This window comes from Nycticebus coucang, chromosome 6, assembly GCF_027406575.1.
Source record: "Nycticebus coucang isolate mNycCou1 chromosome 6, mNycCou1.pri, whole genome shotgun sequence".
NCBI classification, from domain to species: domain Eukaryota; kingdom Metazoa; phylum Chordata; class Mammalia; order Primates; family Lorisidae; genus Nycticebus; species Nycticebus coucang.
Window position 1 is genome coordinate 68,866,499 of NC_069785.1, and position 20,525 is coordinate 68,887,023.

Sequence of the window (20,525 nt, forward strand, 5' to 3'; positions counted from 1 at the left end):
TGATAGTAGGCTTACTTATAATAGCCAGAATCTAGAAACAACCCAGATGGTCTTCAATGGGCAAAAAGCTAAAGAAACTGTAGTACATCCATACCATGGAATACTATTCAGCAATAAAAAGGAAAAAACTATGGGCAAATGCAACAACCTGGATGAATCTCCAGAAAACTATGCTAAGTGGAAAAAGCCATTCATAAAAGGTCACTTACTATAGGATTCCATTTATATAACATTGTTGAAATAACAAAATAATAGAAATGGAAAACAATTAGTGGTTGCTTTGGGTTAAGGAAGGAGGGCAGTGGGTGTGGCTAAAAAAGAGCAGCAGGAGGGATCTTTGTGGGGATAGAAACGTTCCATATCTTGACAAAGTTAGTGTCAACATCCTGGTCATGATACTATACTTTTTGCAAGATGTTACCATGAACAGAAACTGAGTGATGGGTATTTCTTACAAATATCTATAATAGAAATTTGATTCAAACAAAGTTCAAGAGGTGCTCACTGTCAGGGTTCTGCAAGGGCAGGGTCAGCACCTGAGAGTGAGTGCATACTTAAGGGTGGACCCCGGTGCCTTGCTTGCCTCACTCTAGTCCCAGCCCTGCCTGGGAATGATGCCTTCTTAGGCCCACTTATCAGGATTCTAGAACCTGAGGACAAAGGGAACCAGGAATCATGACATCCCACCACCATCCACCTCCCAAGTCCTCCAGCCCAAGTATCTTGCAATGTGCAACTTTGGCTGCATAGAGGATGCTTGGAAGGGAAGCATGGATAACCCATTGCACCAAAGGGGAAATCAACTGCATTTCATACAGACAGAATTTTAGGGTGAAGAGGAAATTTGAAGATCATCTTATACTGAGGCCCAGGAAGAGATGTTACTCTCCCAATACCCCACAACTAGATTCCTGCCTGGGATTCTTGCCACAACACCATGTCCTCCTCTCATGAGGAGGAAGTATGTTACAATGAAAGATAAACATGGCAACATCTCTCTCTTGTAGATAATTCCAGCAACAACGTCTCTGGGGCCACCGGTGCCAGGAAGAAATGGACTTGAACCCCAGGACAAGGGGAAGGGGTAAGTCACAGGTGGCAGGCAAGGACTGGCAGTTGAGGATGGCTTTGGTGCACAATGTAGGCTCTGACACCCCTATTCCTACTTGTAGCCCGGTCTGGACCCATGCACTCTCCCAGTTGCCTACATTCCAGAAGCAGAGGCAGGCTTTGGCACTCCCACCTCACCAGAACTCTCCTGGGCATCTCTGCTCCCAAACAGCTATAAAGTGCTAATGTGCAAATATTTTGACTATTACCCTGAGCAGGACCCTCTCCTGATTCCTGTGGTACATGAGGAAGCCTTGTGGAAGGAGCTCCTCACCCTCCTCTGGGTACATTCAAAATGCTAAGATAAGGGTCACTTCACGTTCCCATCCCGACACGACCACCCATCAGAGAAGTCAGAGAAAAACGCACTGGTCCTCCACCCTACAACCCAAACCATTAAGAAATATACACAGCGCAAACCTAAAGAAACAAAATCAGGGCAGCATCTCTAGCTCAAAGGAGTAGGGCGCTGGCCCCATATGCCGGAGGTGGCAGGTTCAAAACTCAGCCCTGGTTAAAAACTGCAAAAAAAAAAAAGAAACAAAATCAGAAATCTCAAGAGGACTGTTTACAGAGGCACGGGCAAGACTGGGAGACCCTGCAAGCCACGTGAAAACTCTCAGGGATTTGCAGTGGTGAGAAGACATTACCACTCCAGTCCTGAAAGGACAAAGAGAAGAGGGGAGACGGGTCGCAGGAGCCCAGCAGACCTGGAGCTGAGTAAGAGGGGACCTGTGAGGGGTGCAGAGCCTACCAGACACCAAGCAGGAAGGAAATACCCCCACCACGCTCTCCTCCACCCCAGGGCCTCCCATTGGCCAAACTCAGCCCACGGACAGAAAGCAAGGGAGCCAGCACACAAGCAAGTTTCTCAAAGGCACAGAGCAGGGCAAGGAAGGGCAAAGAAGGGATGGGTGTGGTAGAGCAAGGAGCGATCAGAAAGGCAATTGGAGACCTGAAGGGACGGAGGACACCAGTCTATCATCACTTACATACCAAGGCCCAGAACCACAGACCTGGCACACAGGCGCAGGACTTGGGTCCCCACCTACCAACTCTCAGTTGTCCTCTGTGCCCTCCACCCCCATCCACACGGGCTTGGTATGTTCTGGGGGTACTGGCTGCAAAGGGAAGCCAGGGTGCCCACCTGCAGCCCTGGCTCTACCCTGGGCCTCCAGGAAACAGAAAAGGTAAAGAAGGGCTTCTTTTCTGAGTCTCACTAAACCCACAGCCCGCAAAGCCTACAGCCAACTGGGCGGGCCCTTCACTCTGCCGGGAGCCCCATCCCGAAGGTAATTAAATCTCTTTTACTCCTCTTGGCACAGAGCCCCCCAACAACACAGGAATGCACTTCCATCCACCCCCCACTGCCAGTTCTTTGCCTGGCCTTTGCCCGCAAACGCAGCATCCCTACATCAGGGCCCAGTCCCCAGAGGCTTGCTGGCAGATGTATCGAAGCCATAGCCAGCACACAGTCCCCGCTGCCAGGGACTCCCTTCAGGCACACAGGGAGCACCAACAGTGGGGACTGAAGTCAAAGGCTCCAGCAGTTTATCTTAAGCCACAGAACACAGAAGGGATCCGAAGGGAGGAAGAGCTGTGGGCTGTGGACAGCTGGAGGGAGAAAGGGCCAAGCTCCGTGAGTGGGGGGAGCCCCTCACGCCCCTTGCAGGCTTCCCAGTCTTGCAAATCTGCTAGGGAAGGCCAAGAATCTGTTTAGTGATATCAGGAAATTGTAGATGAAGGATGAGAGGAAAAGAAAGGTTACAAGAGGTGAAGCTTGCAGATCCCTGCATTGGGGGAGTGCTGGTGAGCTGCCGCTAACTCAGATTTGAAATTAAAAATCAAATTTGCCACCTCATCCTTTCCTGCTCTCTCTGACCCCTCCTTGTGAATAAAATAACGAAATCAGCCAACTGGACACTTAAGATCATAGCTCATTAAAGCTGAAAGGGATCCTAGAGACGAGGCCAACCCTTCGATTTATGGATGACGAGGCCCAGAGAGGGAAGCAACATGTCCAAGGTCACACAGAAAGATGGTGGCACCAACCAAGCTAGAATGCCTCAAATCTCCAAAGGCTGAGCACCTACTGCGTGCCAGAGACTCTTCTAGATGGCGATGCAGCAGTGAACAAAACAGACATATATTTCTGCCCAATAGAACTTTCTGTAATGATGGGAATGTGGTATATCTTGATGTCCAATACAGTAGCCACTAACCACATGCGCCTTTTGAGCACTTGAAATACGCTAGTGTGACCAATGAACTGGATTTTTGCGTTGAGTATTTCATAGCTCTGTTGTCTGGTGCATAGATAGACATTTAGGGACTCCACGTTTTCTTGGTGGAGTGACCCCTTTCATCCTTCTTGGTCTCTGGTAATTTTCTTTGCTCTGAAGTCCACTTTTGTCTGATATTGATAGGGCCACTCCTGTTTTCTGCTAATTAGTGTTAGTATGGTTTATGTTTTTTCTATCTAGGAACTGAATTTTTTATTACATTTATTTTTAATTTTAAATAACCATATGTGGCTAGTAGATACATTATTGGACAGTGACATTTTAGAGGATGTAATTCAGCAAGCTCTGTCTTCACCCTGCCAGGAGCTAAGCAGACCAACTCCTCTACTCAGGGAAACACTGCCAACAAGTGTCTCATGGAACTTTGACAGGCCCCAACTAGGGAAAGCCACCTCCTCATTATCCAAGGTGGAGAAAGTGCTCAACCTGCTCTTCCCCTCTTCCTAAGACCTCAGAGCCAGATGGATACACCCAAGGAAGAGGAGACTGACAATGAGCTGGCCACCACTGAGGACAAAACTTTGTCCCTGTCCTTGGTTCAGGCAAGTCCTCCCTCCCTGCCTGACCCCTTCCTGTTCTGGTCCTCACACTGCAGGGGGCAGCGGGGAAGCCCTGGCTTTCCTGGGGTTGACAGAGACCTTTTCAACTGGAAATGACACAGAAGGAGAAAAGGGGCAGGCCTGGGGGAGGGCAGGAATGGGGACTTAATTAATTGCGATTACAGGTAAAGCCAGCCATGTAGAATCTGTGACTGCCAAGCACCGCTCAGGCAGAGTGACTTCCTCTCTCCTGGGGGCTCTCATACACCCTACTTCTCGCTTCACTGTGTTGTATGTGTTTATTTGCCAACTCATCCCAAAATTGGCATCTTTTCAAAGGAACGCACGATGCTGATGCCACAGGCACCCTCACCATACACAGGCACTGCAGAGGCTGCCCCTTCCTCTGCAATGACATCAAGGCCCAGCTCAGAGCTGGTGAGAGATGTGTGTGTGTTTAGAAGGAAGATGGGGAGGGGAGGGAGGAAGAGGAAGGAAAGAGGAGGGCTGGGGAGAGGAAGAGAAGGAAAAAGAAAAGGATTGCTACAGGGATTCAGTAACAGTCCCACACTAGGGCTAAGGAGCAGGAGGAAGGTCAAAGTCATGGGATGCGCTGGGAAAGGGTTTGACATCCTCTTTACCATTGATCTCCAGTTTGGAGCCATAAAGCCTCCCCCACATGCTCATACACACTCTCTACAGGCCTTGCATTAAGACTATAAAGCTTGGGCGGCGCCTGTGGCTCAGTGAGTAGGGCGCCGGCCCCATATACCGAGGGTTGTGGGTTCAGGCCCAGCCCCGGCCAAACTGCAACCAAAAAATAGCCGGGCGTTGTGGCGGGCGCCTGTAGTCCCAGCTGCCCGGGAGGCTGAGGCAAGAGAATCGCGTAAGCCCAGGAGCTGGACGTTGCTGTGAGCCGTGTGACGCCACGGCACTCTACGAGGGCAGTAAAGTGAGACTCTGTCTCTACAAAAAAAAAAAAAAAAAAAAAAAAGACTATAAAGCTTAATCTGAGTTCCAGTCTCAACGTATTGTGACTTTTCATCTGCTTGTCTCTTGACAGTTTCCCAGCATCTCATCTCCCTCAACCACCACTTAGTCCCCTTACACTGGTCTTTCCCCCAAGCTTAGAGGACAACAGGCCTGGGAGCCTCACTATGTGGGGAGTAGGGATGAGAGGAGGAGAAAAGACAGGGAATAGAAACGCCCCAGATGGGCCACCTGAGCCCCGGGAACCTCCACATTGCACAGAGCACACCTCCATTTTAATTTACACACCTTATTTCATTTTCTTACCCAATAAACTGTCACAATAATACAGAAGCTGATTCAATTCTGGCAGAGCTACATAGATCACATCAGGACATGACTGATAGACTTGATGCAGAAATTGCATTTATCATATAGGCAAGTAAAGTGTGAAGCGTGCACCCGGCATCAAGGTTTTGGCAGTGCTGGAGTGTGTGATTGACCCAAAGGTCCCCCACAAATGAGGCATCAGCACAGGTTCAAGACAAGATGGGAATGGAGAGCAGGACAGAATGCAGAGTCAGGAGCCAGTGCAGGCCAGAGGTCTGGTGTGGACATGGCCTAGTGGCCGTGGGGAGGATACTAGATGCCAGGCTATGGCCTCAACCTCCACCAGTGGGAGGGAATGGAGGGTGCTGCCATCCTGAAAAGGACCTGGGAATGGCTCCACATTGGAAATTCATGGCAAATTGCTGCTATAATTTACTAGTCCAGCTGGAGAAATGCATCTTTGAACTCTAGTAAGAGACTTTGAAAATGATTCTTAACCCAGGCACTCCCATCTGAGATGAATGAATTAAAGGGAATTATGCACATAAACCCCACAGATCAAGGGGACACTGCTCTCCTTCAACTGCCTGCAAGGTGATAGAGTTCACAGCAGAACAGGCACTCAGGCTGGAAAAATAAAATAAAACAAAATAAATTTGAAATGCAGAGATTGATGGCTTCTGTCACAAAGTCCCTCCAAAGCCACAGTCCATAAATTGAGAGTCCCACTGATAATAAGGCAAAGGTGTTAGCTCAGTGGCAGCTGCTGACCTGGAAGGGTCTCTGGTAGAAGGACTACAGATCCCCTTTTAGAATTACGCACTGTCCAAACTACAGGAGACTGCAGCCATGGCATAGGGGAAACCACATGCCAGGCGGACAGCTTTGGCTCTAAAGGACACCCTATCATCACCCCAAGGTGGAGAACTGAGGAACAGAACTGCAGAAGAATGAGGTCACATACAGACCCCTGCACCCAGAGACCTTCTCAATCTGGGCCCCGCACCCGCACAGCAGCACTGTGCCCGGTGCCCCGCACACAGCTAGGACACAGGCACGCTTGTGGAAGATGAGACAAGCTGCCTGCCTTCCAGGGCCCTGCTGAGCAGCTAGCCCCTCCCGCTCCTTCTCTGGCACAATACGGTCTCAAGAAAGCCAAAAAGGAGAGGCAGTGGACGGGCAAGTCTCAGTTCTGTGTAGATCCTAATCCAACCTGGAGGCAGCTGACAGTCAGAAGCTCAGAAATCTGGGCTAGGTTTCCTAACACAGAAACTGATGTCTCTCAGGCTGGTTGTCCTTTCTAGGCAGGAGGGAGAAACGGCTGATGGCTATGGTGGGCTACCTACCCTGTTTCCCCGAAAATAAGACATCCTTCGAAAATAAGACCTACTTACAGGAAAGATAAGACGTCCCCTGAAAATAAGACCTAGCGCGTCTTTGGGAGCACACCTTAAAATAAGACACTGTCTCATTTTCGGGGAAACAGGGTAGATGCCCCTTTGGGACTGAGGTACTCATTCCCAAGTTACTTTCTAGAATTACCCTTAGCCCAAGACAGCCAGCCACCTGGCTCAAGGTCACACCTCAAGCCTAGAGGCAGCCGCCTCCAATGCCTGCTTTAGTCAGCCAAAGGGCGAGTGCTAACAAAGGCCCGGCCTCCTTGACTCAAGGTGGGACAAGCCTAACCCCGCAGGGCCATCTGTGCTGCAGGGTACTCCACAGTCCCAGGCCTCTGCTGTGACTGCACGCCGGCCCCGGCCCCTCAGCCCACTGCCTTCACTCCAGCATGCCCTAAACACCCGCCTGCATGAGATCTCCACCTCACAGTCTATTTATTCTCAGGGAACTTGCCCTAAGTCTGGGGGAGTTGTCCAGAAGGCAGGCAGACAGGCAGGAATGAGTTGAGCAGAGACCAGCTGTTCAGCTCTCTCATTTCACAGAGAAGGAGCCTGAGGCGCAGACTGGGAAGTGATGCGGCCTAGAGAGAGGGCCCAGCCAGTGCAGGGACAGGCTCCAGCTCCTTCTCACACAGACTAGGTTTGGCAGGAAGAAGATGAGTGTGGAGATGGGGTCCCGTCCACTGTGGTTTCAGTCAACGTGTGCTACACAAAAGGACAGCAGTGCAGCTGAGGCCTGTGACTGATAGCTAGCCCTGCTTTCCCCAGGTACACAGAACTTGTTAAGTCAGATAAAGAAAAATCATCTGGGGCGGCGCCTGTGGCTCAAAGGAGTAGGGCGCTGGCCCCATATGCCAGAGGTGGCGGGTTCAAACCTAGCCCCAGCCAAAAACTGCCAAAAAGAAAGAAAGAAAAATCATCTATATCTCACCAAAACTCAGGATTTTGTGCAGAGGCAGCCAACATACAAATATATGTTCTTTCTAACAGGTTCACATCATGCAGGGCAGAGGTACCTGGTCAGGGAAGAATGCAGGCAGAAGGGAAGTTTCATGACCATGAGGCCACAGAATTTGAGGTGACAGGAGACCCCTTGTCTAGTCTAGTCCCTCACATCAGACCCAGGGAACCCCAGAGAGGGGAAGAGACTTGACTGCAGTCCACACAGCCAGTCCTTGGCAGAACTGCCCCAGAATGCAGGCCTCCCGACCCCACACATCCCGGGAACCATCCAGAAAGACCAGACCCCAAGCACCCCTCCTCAGAAAGAGGTTCGGGCCTCAGATGAGTAATTCAGAAAGGCCAAGTCCCAGTCCCTACTAGCCCCAGCTTTCACTCTGTTATTTAGTGAGAAATTCAGTGCCTTTACGCCAAAACCATTCTGGGTGATGTCTCTGCAGCTCTTGGCACACCTCGCCAGCATCCTTCTCAGAACAGGCGTAAGCACCGCCATCTACAAGATCCACTGGAAACCTCCTTCAACAACAGAAAGAGATACCTCTATCGTCTTCAGCTACGCTGTCACAGGTGACAATCACGTGTCCCTAAAATTTAAAAATGGGGGGGGAAAGTATTACCTAGCATTTACACTGATTTGGTTAATCCCTAGAGAAAAATACTTTAAAGAAAGGAACAAAATGAAAGCTGACTGATGAGTTGCCATTTTAAGAAACTTGATTCAATTAAGCTAAAAGCCTGCTCTCAGGGCCACGTCAAGGCCCCAATGCTGCCAGCACACCAGTGTGCCAAGACCGGGCTCACTGGGGCCTGGAGCCAGGGCTCCCCACAATTCATTATGCTGTAGAAGCCAGGGAAGAGGGTCCCTGCAATCTGTACCTGACTCTGATTTTCCTACTTGGGGTCTACTCCTCAGATCCCTGCTTGACAGCCAGTCCCCGCTCCAAGTCTAATTTGGAGAGGGGGATGCCAAAGGGAGGTTAGGGGTCCTACCACCAAAATGTGGAGCTTTTCATTTTTGATTCTGTTTGCTTGCTTGTCTACTTGCTTTATGAAGGCCCTTAGTGGGAAGCCAGGCCCTGTTTTGCCACTAACTAGCCTCAGTTTTCTCTTTAAAATGAGGAGGTAGGCTAGGCGTGGTGGCTTACACCTGTAATCCTAGCACTCTGGGAGGCTGAGGCAGGTGATTGCTTGAGCTCAGAAATTCAAGACAAGCTTGAATGAGAGCAAGACCCCATCTCTACTAAAAATAGAAAAACTAGCCAGGCATTGTGGCACATGCCTATAGTCCCAACCTGAGCAAGACCCTGTCTCCACCAAAAGTAGAAAAACTAGCCAGATATGGGGATGGGCATATGTAGTCCCAGCTACTCGGGAGGCTGAGGCAAGAGGATCTCTTGAGTCCAAGAGTTTGAGATTGCTGTGAGCTATGAAGCCACAGCATTCTACCAAGGGTGACAGAGTAGACTCTGTACTCAAAAATAAAAGCAAAATAAAATGAGGATGTACTCGGACCATAGAAACTGGATGTTAGCCTCCAATCTGTTAATAACTTGCATTGTGACTTCAAACCAGACTCTCACATTCCCTAGCAGCAAATCAGTCTGAAGCACCTGCTTCTCCCAACACACTGAAAAACTTCAGTGTGAAAATCTTCACTGGGGGAAAGAGGATAGCCTTTTTAACAAGTGGTATCAGAACAATTGGATATACACAGCCAGAAAAGTGAACCTGGACAGGTTTTTACAGAAAATGTAAAACCTTTTAGAAGAGATCATAGGAGCAAATCTCTTAGGAAAAAGAGTTCTTTGATATGACACCAAAAAGTACAATCCATAAAAGAATCAATAAATTAGACCTCATGAAAATTAAGTGCTCTCCAAAACACAGTTTCATTCTCCCACTCTGTAGAATGAAAAGACAAGGTACAGAGTGGGCGAAAATATTTGCAAATCACTTATCCAACAAAGAACTTGTATCCAGACTATGGAAAGAACTCTCTAAATTCAACAGTGGGAAATCAACAATTCAATTAAAAAATGGTTAAGGTTCTTGAACTGATGCTTAACCAAAGATGATACACAGATGGCAAATAAACATGTGGAAAAAATGTTCAACATCTTTAGCCATGAGGGAAATGCAAACTAAAATCTCAATAAGGTGCTACTTAGAATCTCATATCAGAATGGCCAAAATAAAACTAGGGACACCACCAAGGTGTCAACAGGTTGTAGAAAACTGGATGGTTCATACATTGATGACGGGAATTTGAAATGGTTCAACCCCTCTGGAAAACAGTCTGGCAGTTGCTCAAAAAACTAAACATGCATCCACCTTCTGACCCAGGAATTTTCCTCTTGGGCATTTATCTCAGAGATAAACTTATGAGCACCTAAAAACCTACTCAAGAATATTTATAGCAGCTTATTTATGATAGTGAAAAACTAGAAGCAGCCCAGATGTCCCTGAATGGGTGAATGGTTAAACAGACTGTGGTATATCCATACCATGTGTATTAGGTTGAATAATGTTCCCCAAAACTACATATTCACCCAGAACCTCAGAATGTGACATTATTTGGAAATAGGATTTTTCTTTTCTTTTCTTTTTTTTTTTTTTGAGGCAGAGTCTATGTCACCCTCGGTAGAGTGCTGTGGCATCACAGCTCATAGCAACCTCAAACTCTTGAGCTTAAGTGTTTCTCTTGCCTCAACCTCCCAAGTAGCTGGGGCTACAGGCACCCGCCACAACACCTGGCTATTTTTTGTTGCAGTTGTCATTGTTGTTTAACTGGCCCAGGCTGGGTTTGAACCCACCACCCTTGGTATATGTGGCTGGCACCATAACCACTGTGCTACGGGCACTGGGCCTAGAAGTAGAATCTTTGCAGATATAATTAGGTTAATCAAGTCAACCTTAAGCTAACCTAATTATATTATTAAGAGGGTCTTTGCAGATAAAGTTAGATTAATTAAGTTGAAGTAAGGTCATATTGGATGAGGGTGGACCCTAAATCCTATGACTGGTATCCTTATGAGAAGGACACATGAAGGCCATGTGATAGCAGAGGCAGAGACTGGAGTGATTACACCTATAAGCCAAGGAACACTAAGGGTTGGTGGCAAACACCAGAAGGTAAGGAGAGGCAAAAGGAGTTTATCCTAGAGGCTCCCCATTTCATACTTCTAACCTGTATAAGAGTAAAGAAATAAATGTCTGTTGTCTTAAGCCACCTTGTTTGCAATACTTTGTTATAGCAGCCCAAGGGAGCTAACATACCATGGAATATTACTCAGCAATTAAAAGGAACAAGCTAATACACGTAATAACCTGGATGGATGTCCAGGGAATTACACCGAATGAAAAAAAGCCAGTCTTGAAAGGTTATACACTATGTGATTCCATTTATATGACATTTTCAAAATGACTAAAGTAGAGTGATGGAGAGCAGACCGGTGGTTGCCAGGAGAAAGGAAAAGAAAGATATGAATATTAGGGGGTCTAACAAGGAGTTTTAGGAGTGACTGAACAGCTCTGCTTGTGGTAGTAGTTACATGAATCAATACACATGATAAAACTCATAGAAACATACACTCCCTCCAAAAAAGTGAGTTGTAGGTAAAAACTGGTGAAATTCAAGTAAGATCTGCAGTTTAGTTAATAGTACAGTGTCAATGTCACTCACACTTTCATATGAAGAATAGATCACAAATATGGCCCAGGATGAAAGGGGAAGGGGAGGGGGGAGATCGGATCGAGGGAGGGTGAATGGTGGGATCACATCTATGGTGCATATTGCAAGGGTACATGTCGGATCTATTAGTATGGAGTATAAATGTCTTAACACAATGATTAAGTAAACGACATGAGGTTTAGGAGTGTGATATAAACGTTCCTAATTCTATATGAAATCAGCACATTGTACCCCATAAATGCATTAATGTATACATGATCTATGTGTTTACGATTTAATAAAAAAAAGTACAGTGTCAGTATCAATTTCCTGGTTTTGATCATTATACTATGGTTATATATCAGGAAAAGTTGAGTGAAGGGTACCCAAGAACACACTTCTCTTTTTCTATATGAGTCCAAAGTTATTTCAAAATAAAAAAAAAAAATTAAGGGGTGGCGCCTGTGGCTCAAAGGAGTAGGGCACCAGCCCCATATGCCGGAGGTGGTGGGTTCAAACCCAGCCCTGGCCAAAAACTGAAAAAAAAAAAAAAATTAAGTATAGGGAGGATTCAATGCGCCTTATAAATGTAAAGAAAAAGTTTTACTATCCAAAGTTGTCTCCCAGCAAGCTCTGGAGTCAGAAAGACCCAGCTTCACCACTTACTAACTCCAGAGCTTGGAACAAATTACTTCCCTTCCTCAGGCTCCTCACAAGTAAATCCTCACACAGTAATACAGGCCATACACATTACATATGAGATAATACATGGGTCACTCTGAAAGTTTTGAGACTACGTTATGGTCTATTATTTCACTTCCAAGAAACAGTCAAACAGCATCCTTTCTGATTCACCCGTGAAAGTTTCAACTTGCTCACTTTATCTGTGTTGCTGGGAGGGCTTCGTTTGTTTTCATCCACACAGATTTTACATTTCTTGATTTTTGTGTATCTCAAAGTTTTCATAATGACCCACGTATATTAAAAAGCACCTGAAGCAATGGCTAGAAATGACCGGTGCCAAGTCAATCGAGTTCCTATCTTTACTCCAACCAGTAGAGCGCCTCTTATTTGTTCACTGATCTGCTGTTGTATTTGATTCCACTCTTCAAAGTCAAACAAGGTTGCTCCAGAATACAAGCTTTCCAGATCTCCTCATCTGGGCCCACACAGAGGCTGGGCTTCGACCTCTATGGAAACAACACCCTCTCTGTAGCCCCTGCCAGGCTCTTCAAGGTTCCTCTGGCATTTGGCACTCAAAGTTAATGGGGTCCAGCTAATAACTTTCCCCTGCTCTGAGACCCCATTCACCATCCTTCCTTTTCTTCCCTCCATCATCATCCTGGTACCATTCCAAAGGATCCTGCAAACATGAGTCACTCCTCTATAGCTGCAAAGTAGAACTGACAAAGTACTTTTTACACATGTGTTACATCTCCTGAAAGCCCCCCAAAGACTCCAGGAGTCAGAAGCACAGCAGGTGTAACAGTTCCAATTTTCCAAATGGAAAGAGGAGCACATTGGGGAGGTGGGTGAAGAACAGGAAGGAGGGAATCGACATGAATTAGCCACCTACTATGTGCCAGGCACTTTCTTTCCTTTCATTTCATTTCATTCTTGAGCAAGATCGTGGTATAAGTATCATTAAATCTCCATTTTGCAGCTGAGAAAACTTAATTTCAAAAAGGTGATGTAACATACTCAAGGAAATGTAGCCAACAATGGCAGAATGTGGATTCTGAAACCCAAGCCATCCTGACTCCACGGCAAGGCTCCTTCCTTCACACCAGACACAAAGCTGTCATTCATTTCCTTCTAAGAAGCAATTGCAAATCCTTCCTTCTCTGTGGCATCTTCCTGAATTGACTGCACCCATGAGTGCTCTAGCCCCGGAGATGTGAGGATCTTCAGATGTTCTGCCTTGCTCTACTTACCCAAAGAACACAACACGTTCATATTCTGTCACGTTTCCACCCCAAATGTGCAATTCCCTGGAGCATCTTTTGCCTACCTAAGGCAATGACACCATCATCTCTCCTCTACCTGACCCCTTCCAAACCTCCCACAGCTCTCCCAACTCTAAGGAGCCAGATTCGTGTCCATATTCTACAGGGTTGAGGCTGCAGGGACCTGCAGAGAACATTCTAGAGGACACTGAGATCCACAGTGAGATAACAGCTGGCCAGGTCTTTCAACGCAACTCACATCCAACCCTCCGCCCAGGCCCTGGCCCCGTGGGGAGCTCTGCCAGCCTTCCTACCAGCAGCTCTCCTTGGAAAAGGGTTGGTTGCCCGGGTCCTGGCACCCTCCCACACTCCTAAATCCTGCCGATCCTTCCAGCTCTCCAGCTCACAACTGCTTCTCCCTTGAAAGCTTTCCATTATTCTGGCCCACAAGGGTCCCTCCTGCTGACGGCTGCTTCGACCCTCCATTGCCCTTGGTACCTGCAGATTTCATAACTGAGTCTTAGCTCAGCCCCCTACCCATACTGGGAGACCACACTCCTAAGGACCCGCACCAAATCACAGTCCCCTCAGCTCTGGCACAGCTGACTTCCTAGAAAGAAAAAAAAAGGAAAAATAGACCCCCGCCCCTTTTGAGCACATGAGTCCCCCATATCTGTCCCCAGTCCCAATCTGATTTGTGGGGGATCTCCCTCATCTTTTCCCAGATTTACAGGAGTTGCCATTTCCCCCCAAAGAACAATCTAGCAAAACTCCTCTTTACCTATTAAAATTTTGTATAACAACCTCCTAGGAATTAAACTTTAGAGTAAAATTTCACTTTTATGTTGAGACTTGCTCCCCTTGTGACTAATTGAGATGCCAGGATCAAACCCAGTCTTCAATCCCATTAAATAAAGCCACATAAAAGCTGCCCCTGCTAACAGCACTTCCCTGATTTCCTCAAGCTGGCCTGCAATAACTATTCCTAATCGTGCTTGTTAAAAAGTAGATTTATGAATCCCAATTAGGCCGCTCACACTTACGCAGCAGCAGTTTTCAATACCACCAAACCTTCCTTCTTCCCGAGATGAAATTATTTTTGGTGGGTGACAGGATAATTACTAAAACATAAAAGGACCAACCCGGTACTACAGCAGCAGCTTCAGCAATTCTGTTAGGAGGCCTTGAGGACAAACAGGGTTTTGAAGGCAAAGTTAAATCCCTGCTGGGCTTCCCCGCATCCCATGCCCTCACCAGGTGGGTACCTCTCCTGGCTTTTTCTCCTCTCTCCTCCTTTTTGTCCTTCTACCAATCTGTAGATGCCCTGCCATACCCTTCTCCTGATGTTCCCTTGGGCTTTCTCCTTCCAGAGCAAATTCTATCAAAAGAGCCTTTTCTGGCAAAGCGTGGTGGGGCTCACACCTACAATCCTAACACTCTGGAAGGCCGAAGCAGGTGGATCACCTGAGCTCAGGAGTTTGAGACCAGCTGAAGCAAGAGCAAGACCCTGCCTCTAAAAATAGCCAGGCATTGTGGTGGGTGCCTGTAGTCCCAGCTACTTGGAAGGCTGAGGCAAGAGAATCACTTGAGGTGGTGCAGGTAGCTCAGTGAGTAGGGCGCCAGCCTCTTACAGCAAGGCTGGCAGGTTCCAACCTGGCCCGGGCCTGCCAAACAATAATGACAACAACGGCAACAACAAAAAAAAATAGCTGAGCATTGTGGCAGATGCCTGTAGTCCCAGCTACTTGGGAGGCTGAGGCAAGAGAATGGCTAAGCCCAAGAGTTTGAGGTTGCTGTGAGCTGTGATGGCATAGCACTCTACCAAGGGTGACATAGTGAGACTCTGTCTCAAAAAAGGGGGGGCTTTTCCTCATCCTTGCTCTCCCCCATCTCCCTAGAAGACTCAGCTCAAATGGCTCCTCCCGCAGGAAGCCTGCCTTCCTTGACCCCTGCAGTCATCATCAGCCACCTATAGCTTCTTGCATCTGTTACTGTTCAAGCACTTACTCTACATGTCTGATGCCTCTATTGTACTCTGGACCTTGAGCTCCCTGAGGGCAAGGACAGGGTCTCATTCATCCTCACATCCTGGCATGTGCCAGCTTGACTCATTCATACATTCAACTTGTTTAAACCCAATTTTATTTATATTTATTTATTTATTTATTTTGAGACAGTCTCAAGCTGTCACCCTGGGTAGAGTGCTGTGGTGTCACAGCTCACAGCAACCTCCAACTCCTGGGCTTAAGCAATTCTCTTGCCTCAGCCTCCCGAGTAGCTTGAACTACAGGCGCCTGCCCACAACACTTGGCCATTTTTTGGTTGTAGCTGTCATTGTTGTTTGGCAGGCCTGAGCTGGATTCGAACCTGCCAGTTCTGGTGTATGTGGCTGGCACCCTAGCCACTGAGCTACAGGCACTGAGCTTTGACCCCAATTTTATAATAGGCAAAGGATCTGAATAGACACTTCTACCAAGAAGGTATGCAAACGACTGAGAAGCACATGAAAAGATGCTCAACATCATTAACCATCAGGGAAATGCAAATCAAAGCCACTTTGAGAAACTACTTCAAACACACTAGGATGGCTACAATCAAAACGTCAGATAATAACAAATGTTGATGAGGATGTAGAGAAACCAGAACCCTCGTAGAGTGCTGGTTGGAATGCAAAATGATTCAGCCACTTTGGAAAACAGTCCTGCAGTTCCTCCAATGGTGAACACAGGGTTACTGTATGACCTAGCAATTCCACTCCCGTGTATATACTCAACATATCTGAAAACGTATCTCCATTGCAAAATTTGTGCATGAACTTCATAAAAGCATTATTCATAATAGCCATAAAATCCATCAACTGATTTAGAGAAATAAAATGTGGTATATCCATACAACGAAGTAAAAAGGAATGAAGTATTAAATAGTTCCTGCTGCAACTAGGATTAACCTTGAAACACGCTAAGTGACAGAAATCAGTCACAGAAGACTATATGATTCCATTTATATGAAAATGTCCAAAACAGGCACACCCATAGAGACAAAAGTAGATAAGTGCTTGCCAGGGACTAAAGGGAGAGAAAATGGGGAGCAACTGCTAATGGGTGCTTTCTGGGGTGACAGTGCTTAACATACCACAAAATTGACTGTGATGATGGTTACATAGCTCTATGAATATACTAAAAACCACTGAATTGCACACTTGTAAAGTGGTGAATTTTATGACATATAGATTATATTTCAATAAAGCTGTTACAATTTTTTTAATTTTAAAAATCACTTGTTGGACATAATGGGTATGGGTACAAGGCCTGAGCCCCAGTAGCCTGAGCCCTCGGAAACCTCTCTACTCAGGGTGGTTGATTACTGGGCATCCTTCTTCCTCCACCTCCCTCAAGATGTCAGCTTCATGCTTGGCCCAGGAAGGATAGTCCAAGTGATTGGCCTCTTTTCTTAAATCAGTCATGATGGAGGAAATTTAATCAACAACAGGCACCTTGCTACTTCAAGACGTAGTGTAATAGTTAACAGCACTCTCTAGAACTGGACCACTTGACATCAATCCCAGCTCTGCGTATTTCCAGCTATGGGAGCTTGGACAAGTTACTTCACCTCTCTGAGCCTTGGTTTTCTCACATGTAAAATTAGAGGATAATAATATCATCTCCCTCCTAGAAGTGCGGATAAAATGAATTAATACATATAAAATACTTACCATGATATCAGTGCTATCCAAGGATTAGCTGTAGTATTTCCCGAGATGGGGGAATGAATCTCATTACTTGGATTCATGACGAGCAAGTCTCACAAGATTCACACTGATCTCAGTCAATACCCCAAAGCACTAGTCCTTTCCCCAGCCTGAGCATGCCAGCTTCTATTCTCCCACGGAGAAGGGTCTTTGCTCATATGAGTGCTGGAGAATGTGGGCACAGGAGAGAATGTGGCAGTGTGGTCTGGCCATCCTTGGGACCCTGAGACAAGGAGGCGGCGTGCAACAGGGAGAGGCTCGGGCTGGGCAGAGAGCCAACCAGAAGGGCCGGCCCCACCATCTGCCCTCTCAGCCAAGGTGAATGCCTGTCATGAATTCACGCTTGGTCGCAACCCAGCACCTCTACCAAGTGCCCATGGGGAGTAGCACCAAGGTCCAACCTGCAGGTGCCATTAGGCATTGTGGGGAAGAGGCAAGCAGCCTTACCTGAAGGAAAGGCCTCTTCATCATGCTGGCCCACCATCCACATTCCATTTTGCTGACAAGTGGCAATAAAAGCCTGCTTTCTGCCCAGGAAGGGGAGGGCTAAAGAAGTTGTTTGGTAGATAATATGACTTTTATGGGACCTACAGAGGCGATGGGATGCCAGTGCTCAGTGGGAGATGCCACCCTGTGCCCCACCAGGCTCCTTGACTAGGTCTGATAATTAAAGTGCTTCCTAATGATGTCCTTTGGAGATGGGGACCCAGTAGACTGAACCCATCAGGTCACATCTGGTGGACACACACACAGACATACGTTTACAAGCACACACAAACAGCTTACATACATGTGCAAAGACACGCACACACATGCATGTGCACATGCAAACACGCTCGTATGGACACATTCACCCACATCCACTATCGTATTCACATCCGTCCTCACACTCACCTGAGCACACATCCATACAGGGGTCCCCCCTTATCCGTGGTTTCACTTTCCAAGGTTCCAGTCACTTGTGTTCAATCACAGTCCAAAAATATGAAATGGAAAATTCCAGAAAGAAACAATTGATAAGTTTCAACTTGCACAGTATTCTGAGAAAATGATGAAATCTCTCCCCTCCTGCTCCTTCCTGCCAGAGACATGGGCCCTCCCTACGTGCAGTGTGCCCAGGCCGTGCACACTCCCTGCCTGTCAGTCACCGGCTAGCCATCTCGGTTATCAGATCTGCTGTCGAGGTATCACAGTGCTCGCCTTCAAGGAGGCCTTATTTTACTTCATAATGGCCCCAAAGCACAAGAGTAGTGATGCTGCCAATTGTTATAACTCTTCTATTTTATTATTATTATTAATCTCTCCATGTGCCTAATTAATAAATTAAACTTTATCACAGGTATGGATAGGAAATGGAACTATCTGCAGTCCCAAGCACCCACTGGGGGTCTTGGGATATATCCCCCATGGATAGGGGAGACCACTGAACACTCACACCCTCACACGGGCACACAGTCACACATGCTCACACACACCCTCTTACACACGTACTAGAGGCCACTCAGGGCTCCAGACTCGACAGGTTGAGGAGGATTAAGTCAGAAGCTTCCTTACCACCTTACCACTTACCAGGCCCTCTTCCTCCTTCAGAAAGTCACAACTTGGGCAGGATTCCCCAGGAGGTGGCGTGAGGAGTGGAAAACACACAGGTCCGGGCGGCGCCTGTGGCTCAGTGAGCAGGGCGCTGGCCCCATATGCCGAGGGTGGCGGGTTCAAACCCAGCCCCGGCCAAACTGCAACAAAAAAATAGCCGGGCGTTGTGGTGGGCGCCTGTAGTCCCAGCTGCTCGGGAGGCTGAGGCAAGAGAATCGTGTAAGCCCAAAAGTTAGAGGTTGCTGTGAGCCGGGTGACGCCACGGCACTCTACCCGAGGGCGGTACAGTGAGACTCTGTCTCTACAAAAAAAAAGAAAGAAAACACACAGGTCCATTGAGACCCCTGAAAAACCCTTGCTCCGGAAGAAGTCTCTGAGGATTCCCTTAGCCTGTGGGGCGGATGAGGGGAGTCACGTTGATGGTGGTGGGACTATCAATACACAATATGCTGGGGTTTGTGATTCATAGAGAACGTCTTCCTACTTTACCTCATCGAACCCCTGCTGTGTGGCTTACTCACAGAATCATCTTGAGCCTCAGTTTCCTCACAGAGTCGCTGTGAGGATTAAACAGGATAATGCATGAAAATTGCTGAGCCAGCGCCTGCCATGTCGTAAGGCTCGGTAATGGATAGCTTTTATCACAGGCACTATTATTAACATTGGGTATTAATAGTAATAAATCCTATAGCAATCCTGTGAAGTATTATTTTCCCCATTTCATACAGATGAAAACAAAAGTCCAGCACTTTGAACGATTTGTACCCAAGATCACGTGGCCAAGTGGTAGACCAGGACGCAGGCCTTCTAATTTTAGGAATTCCCTCCACCTCTCCATGCCCACCATCCACCCACACACCAGCTTCTCCCCCATGCTGGCCCCACATTTTGAGCTTCTCCCTGCTTGCCAGCATCTTCTGTAGAGGGGGCAGAAGGGGAGGGGACAAGAGGAGAAGACAGCATCTTCCTTCCCCAGTTCAATCCATGGCTGGGATTGAACAGGGGTCTGCTGTCTGGGACGTACCCAGAAATGGCTATTACCTTATATTTCTTTGTCCCCGTCCTGCCTGAGGACCCCAGAGAAGAGACAAACACGGTGGCAGATCCCTTCATGCTTCCCTTCTTCAAAGACCCCCTGGGCTCACCCACCCAGCCTTCAGGGCCTCAGCCTTCCTGTCAGGTTCTCCCATATCCCACATCCCTCATGACACCTGGCAGGGCAATTAGGGTAGAGACCCAAGACCCCGGGCCCAAGAGCTGATCCAGGTGCCTGTTCCTGCTCTAGCCCCAAATCATCATGTGATCTTGGGCTGGACCTTCCCCTCTCTGGGCCTCAGTTTGCTCTCTGCTGGATGATAGGGTAGGAAATGTCCTTCAAGCTGCAACCTTCCGGGAGGCTGCATAGAATCTTACGATCCAAGGCAGGCTAGCTGGAAGATGATTTGGGGTAAGGAAAGGAAGCTTCGTAAATCATATCACAGCAGGAAGCTCTTCAGAAAACACCACACTCAGCAGGTGTTCAAGTAGGAGAGTCAATAAAGAGATGATGGTGCCTGCCAAGGGCATCCTGGAAGCCTTGTCCCTACCACCACCTCGAGCCCTCCACGCACAGCCAGATATGTTCCTCCTCCTATGCTAAGTATCCTTTCAGAGCTACTTGGAGAAGCCTGTGGCGCTCCAGAAAAAGAAGTGGCTGGCAGGTAGGTGCCCACCTACTCACCTGCACACAGACACACACTGCAGAGGAGCCAGGCCATGAGGCCTTCAGGGGAGGGGCTCCTACCCCACAGAGGGAACTTGCTCCCCACTGTCACACCAGCTTCCCCACACTGACTGAACCTTCTCCTCCCACAAGCCAGAGGAGGGCTCAGGACTCATACAGTTGCCTGTACTGGGTATTTGTTCCTCCAGGGCTTCTGTCCACAATTTCCCCTGGTCTGGGCCCAAGAGGCTGCCATAT

General features: G+C 47.6%; 1 protein-coding gene across 16 annotated transcripts in view; it reads right to left on the bottom strand.

Moving 5' to 3' along the window:
• MEGF11 (multiple EGF like domains 11) overlaps window positions 1-20,525 on the bottom strand; it is a 407,430-nt gene that overhangs the window by 362,578 nt on the left and 24,327 nt on the right. For 14 of the 16 annotated variants that reach the window (XR_008380529.1, XR_008380530.1, XR_008380531.1 and 11 more), the window contains exon 2: window positions 18,542-18,705. The exons of the other annotated variants lie outside the window; for them this stretch is intronic. The gene's annotated coding sequence lies outside the window, so the exon portion shown is untranslated. The remainder of the gene's footprint in view (window positions 1-18,541; window positions 18,706-20,525) is intronic. 16 annotated transcript variants of the gene reach the window in all.